This window comes from Heliangelus exortis, chromosome 3, assembly GCF_036169615.1.
Source record: "Heliangelus exortis chromosome 3, bHelExo1.hap1, whole genome shotgun sequence".
Taxonomy (NCBI): domain Eukaryota; kingdom Metazoa; phylum Chordata; class Aves; order Apodiformes; family Trochilidae; genus Heliangelus; species Heliangelus exortis.
The window spans coordinates 85,849,115-85,855,114 of record NC_092424.1 but is presented as its reverse complement, the minus strand read 5'-3'; positions in this window follow the sequence as shown (position 1 = coordinate 85,855,114).

Below are 6,000 nucleotides of genomic sequence, written 5' to 3'. Positions count from 1 at the left end.
TTCACTTTCAATAAAACCTCAAACTGAAATGTTTTGTAAATGTGTTGTTTTCATCAAGATTTTTCTTTCACTGTTATTTCCCTTTTTACCAGGCAAAAATTATGCAGACAGCCACACTTATACACATCCATATCCCTGGCACTTTCTTCCCCACCACAATGCTCCTGATTTCTGCGGTCTGCTTGCATCCCCATCTCCTGACACACCATGAACTGGCTGCACATGCAGACAAGGGCAGTGGGTTCACTTCTAAGTAAAAACAGGGGCAGGAGGAGAGAAGGGGAAAAAGAAATTTAAGGAGAGGATTTGGGAAAGCAAAGCATTAAGCTAGAAGGACAGGCAGTATGAAGAGAGCTGTGTACTGTTGAAGCAAGAATAAGATGAGCCAGGATGACTGAAGCAGAGAGGAGTAAAAGATTTTGCTACAGATTGTCCTGTCATGAAATTGAAATATGGGTCTTTAAATTGCAAGGTAGGAGAGGCAGAATGAGATAAAAGGAAGCCAAGGGAGTAGTAGTGAGCAATAAGCTGCGTTTGAGATGCCCATGCACAGTAAGCGCATAAAGCAATTAATGAAAATATTGCATTAGCATCTGCAGTGGGATCATCCCCTCTCTCCACCCACACAGAGCTCTCCTGGACACAGCTGCCTCTTTCCAGTACAGACCTGCTCCCGCCCATCCAAATTTTCCAGTGGAAGAGGTGGTACTGCTCTGGTTTTAATGAATTCCCTAATAAAGAGATGATGACTGGCAGTGTAATTTCCCTTCTACACTTTGTGCTTTCATGACTGGAGTTTATTATTAACCTTCCTACTACATTTTCTGTTATTTTACTCTGGTGGTTTAATTGTATTTCCACCTCAGTCATGTGGATTTGCTTTCTAATAGTCTCCTTTCCCAGATAGTTTTCGTGAGAGCAGCAGGGTTTTTCTGTTAATGTTTTTAGTATGCATTACTTTCTGGTTTAATCTCTCTCCTTTTCCCTCTCTGTCCAAGTATTAGTCATCCTTAATAGGGTACAGCACCTTGTGCTCTCTGACATGGAAAACCAGGACAATGTAAGCAAACATGAAGGACAAAGCATAAAAATAATGGAGGCAGCCTCTGAAAAGGGGAATTAATGACTCAGGCAAGTAGATGCCACATGCAAGTAATTTTAAGGAAAGAAAGCATCAGCCATGCTTAGAAATGCAGATGTATTTATTGCCTTTCAGCCCTCCCATTTAGCTGTTACTAATGGGGTATTTAAAGGGAACAAAGGGAATTTCTGAATGCAGAAGTGGGATGTCTTAGCTAGGTGGTCCAGGATAATGTAAATTCAAAGCACAAGCAGCAAGCCTGATTCTTATTTTATTAATTCTGACATGTGTCAGGTGTGTATCCACTGAAGGAGTGACTGAAGTTATGCCAAGACAGGGCCAGTCCCCCATCTCCACTCTAACATTAGAGCATCAACTTCCTCAGGAACTGCACCTCTGCCCTCACTACATAAACCAAGGTGGAAATAATTTTTGTACTCCAACATAAAATGCTAGGACACATGCACAGCCAACTCAGGGTGTGATTGCTTGTCAGAGTGTACTTCTGTGACCCCAACAGTATGGTCAACGGTTTAGTATTAAGTCAATAAAAGTAACAGAGAGCCAACTGCTTATTTACAGTCTGGCCCCTTTCCAAAGCTAATATTTTAGGGGAGCCATACATTGGATATAAATGAAATGTAATTTGCCAGAGTTAGTTAAAGATCTGCAACATGAATGAGAATCAGGACCTCTGATTTTACATCATGGTGCATGTTTCTATTTGACACGTTACACAACAAAGCTATTCATATGTAATAAGCAAGGATAAGTCATGCTGATGGAGTTAGGAGAAAGACCCTGAGCTGCCTTGGTTATGGTTATAAATAACCTTCATGAGCAGAAAAATCTGGGTGCTAAAGAGCTCTTTGAACTACTGGGGAAAGCTATGATAAGAACCTTTCCAGCCAGGTGGATAAAACAGAACAGAATCATTTGGTAAATGAAGTGTGTCTGAAATGGGAATCTGACTGGTCTGTTGATACAGCAGAGGTGGTGAACCCTTCATTGCTGGTTATCCATGCTGGATGCGCTGCAAGAAGATGCACAGTAGCAAGGCACATAAAAAGGTTCAGGAGAGGAGACCCTGAGTAAATGTAAGGGCTTGTATTAAATAAAATTTGATTAGGTGGTCTAACAGTCTTGGCATTAACTCATGTGAACCATTTGCACTGGCTGTCCATCATGTCTGTGCTCTTGGCTGGATGCCCTGTACTGGGGCCAGTGGGTGAAGGCAAGATGCAGGCAGAGGTTGCCCAGGAGAGGAGTGGTTATGCATGCAGCCTTCAGAGTATGTGTGCGTGGCTGTGTTAGCTGGGGCAGGCTTTTCCAAAAGTGATGATAATGAAATCTTGCTGCAACATTTGCAAAACATGGGAAATCCTTTGGGTTACCCATCTGAAGAGCTCTTCAGCCTTTTGGCACAGGAGCAGCTTGCTGTGGTTTCACAGACCTGAGAGATGCCAGCACACTTTGCCAGTATTCTCACAGGACTCATGGTGTGCCTCTGATGAAAAGTTAATATAATCCCTACTTTGCAGTGAGTAGGGATTGTGTAGTGAGGCACAAGAGCCCATAGCACCTGGTCTGAGATCTTCAGCTCTGTCCACCACACCTGCTGACTTTCCTGGGGTGCCTGACTCTCCTCCATCTTAAAACCATTCCCCGTTGTCCTACCGCTACACTTGTGAAAGTCCCTCTCCAGCTTTTCTGTCCAGGCTGAACAACCCCAACTCTCTCAGCCCCTCTTCACAGGGAGGTTCTCCAGCCCATGATCCTCGCTCTTCATGATGCCCCGCTGCTGGTACCCAAAGCTTCAGCAGGGATACTGGGAAGCTCTCAGCCAGACCCAGGCTGCGGGCTGCATCCCCACCTAGCGGACAGCGGCGGCGCCGGCGGGAGGAGATGCGCGCTTCCTGCGCTGACCGCGGAGCTTTCCACTGGGTGGGGAGGGAGAGAGAGCGCTCGTTTCCTGCGCACCGTGCTGCAGCTGGAAGGACTTTGAAGGATGAAGAATTAAAACAAACAAACAAAAAACAGCTTCCACCCCCCTCTCCCCCCCCACCCCCCCCAAAAAAAAAAAATTAAAAAGGCGGAGTTTGGGGGGTTGGCACATTAAAAATGGAGCTGTCAACACAGCGGGGGTTTTGGGTTTTGGTTATGTTTTGTTTTTTGTCGGTGGAAAATCAGTTATTAATCAGCAACTATTGATTTTCCAGCTACTATTTCCATGGGGATAGTAAGTCAGCTGTTGAAGTGGGCACGCTGCGGAGTGCCACCAGGAGCACCGCCCGCCCCCCCAGAGGAGCGGGTCGATCCGCAGCGGGAGACCCGGGATGTTCGGGGGTCACCGTGCAAAATAGAGCAGCTCCCAATTAGGAGAGCATCTGGGATTGCATTTCGTGTTTATAATCAACAAATCTGGGCAGATTCCCTGTTGCGTTGGGAGGCAGAATGGAAGATGTGGTATACTCTTCATCTCCACCTAAAAACATTTTTTGATGGATGTAGGCTGTTTCCAGTCGGTTCATGGTGAACCTGAGGAATACATCATTTTCCTCTGTCAGAATTCAGTTAGCAATGCAATCTTCTCTTCTCTCCTCTCCTTTTTTTTTTCTTTTTTTTTTTTTTTTTTCTTTTTATAATACAGTGGAAATATTCATAAGGTATTCAGTAAGTTACAGTGTGATTGTTTCTTTTCTGCACACAGCTCATTTGTGATGGTTCACCCAGGCAGACGTTCACTGATCTGGACCACGTGCACTGATCTGATTTGCCTTTTTATTTTAGCTAGGTCTATAATGGAGACTTTTATTACCAGCCACAGGCATTTGGGTCCCTTTTACGAAACCTGCCCAAAAATGGAGAATTCTGAGACCTGAAATTCTTTTGTAGTCTTTGTCCTAAAATCCCTGAGTAATATACTCCAGCACATCACTGAAATACATCCACAATGCAAAGCTTATGCTGACATTTACCCAGGAGTGTGTCAGCAGCAGCAGCAACACTGTACAGTGCTGCATAATAGGAGCAGGCCAGTGTTCTTTCATACTTTTTAGTATGAAAATTATCATTTCACAATCTAGAAGATGCCCTGATTTGGATCTGAATTTTAACTGTCCAGCAGTCAGCAGAGAGCGAAGGTTGGCTTGGGTCTATTTTAGGCACCTTTTCAGTATGCACACAGTCAGTGTTACTCTGCACTTCCCTGTATTTCTCTAACTGATCAAATTGTGGTTGTTTCTTCAGTCATGGTCCAGCAACACAATGACAGTAGCAAAGACAGGAGCTCTCACAGCTGTCATTAAAAATCACAAGCTCATTTACTCACTACTGAAACTTTTATCTGAAATAATCCACTACCGCATAACCATTACAGGCAAGTGGAATGAGGGACAAAATATCTCATTTTGCTACTACTGCTATGAAAGGATTATGCTGATAAGAAGAGCACTGTGCATAGTTCTACTCTGATGATCACCATCAGAACATTGGAAGGTAGGTTAGATGCTAAAATTGCTTATGGAAGATGGTATCTCAGCTGTCACAACTACTCCTGCCCCTATGGAGACCATAACCCTGGCTTCATACAGCATCACTGGTATGTGCAGGAAAAAAGTGGCCAGCTCACATGGCTTAAACTGGGATTAAAGCAATTTATTGATTTATTAGAAGTCCATAATAAAGAAGACTCTGAGGGAGACTTTGTAGCAGCCTTCCAGTACCTGATGGGAGCGTACAGGAAAGATGGGGAAGGACATTTAACAAGGGAACATAGTGACAGGACAAGGGGGACAGTTTCAAATTGAAAGAGGGTAGGTTTAGACTAAGTATTAGGAAGAAATTATTGACTGTGATAGTGGTGAGACCCTGACACAGGTTGCCCAGGGAAGCTGTGGATGACCCCTTCCTGGAAGTGTTCAAAGCCAGTTTGGATGGGGCTTTGAACAACCTGATGTAGTGGGACGTGTCCCTGCCCATGCAGGGGTGGGTGGAACTAGATGATCTTTAAGGTGCCTTCCAATCCAATCCAATCCAGTCCAATCCAATCCAATCCAATCCAATCCAATCCAATCCAATCCAATCCAATCCATACTATGATCCTATGATTAACCTGCAATCAATAAACTCTATTTTCAGCAACAACACTCTACATGAACAACACATCAGATAAAACATAGTGCTGGACATTTGCAAAATGTTAATAAATGCCTGCAGATGTCTAAGCATGTTTCTATAGCCCCGACATCTGGGAACCCCTCTCCCAGGCTGTGTGCATTACACACCCCATGCCCTGCATGTGGGTGCAGGTGCTCACGTACAGACCCTCCTGTGGAGATGTGGGTGCTCCCACTGTGCAAGCATCCCTGCTAAGGCACCACCATGGGCAGGTGCACCCTGAGCAGGGATTGTCCTCCCCCCTGTTACCCTCATGGAGTGACATTTAGGTGACAGCTGCTCCTGCACCCCCAGGGGAGCTCCTGGGGATGCTGCTGGGCAGTGCTCACTGCTCCCTGTGCTCCAAGGCATCTGCCACGAGCCTCTGTCAGCTGGTCTCTGATAGCTGTTTATTCAGGCTCTTTATTGTCATTACTGCTACCAGGCTGGGGCAATCACCCTCACAAGCAGTCTTGGGTGTCCCATAAAGCCACTTAGCTGAGGGGCCCGTGGGGCACCCCCGCTGGGGATGTGTCCCTGTGTTTCCATTGCTGCCTGTCCCTGTGTGACAAGCCAGCACAGCCCTTGTGTCTGGGCACTGAAAGTTCCCTAGATGATATTCCTCATTCTCCAGGTGTGCTGCTTTGGCAGGGAAGATCCCTCCCTCACTGCTGGCAAGGGAAGCTGAGCAGGAGCTTTGCCTCTCCTGGTCTGGGATTGTCCCAGGTGACTTCCCCAAAGCAAGAGTTTTGGAGGCACGA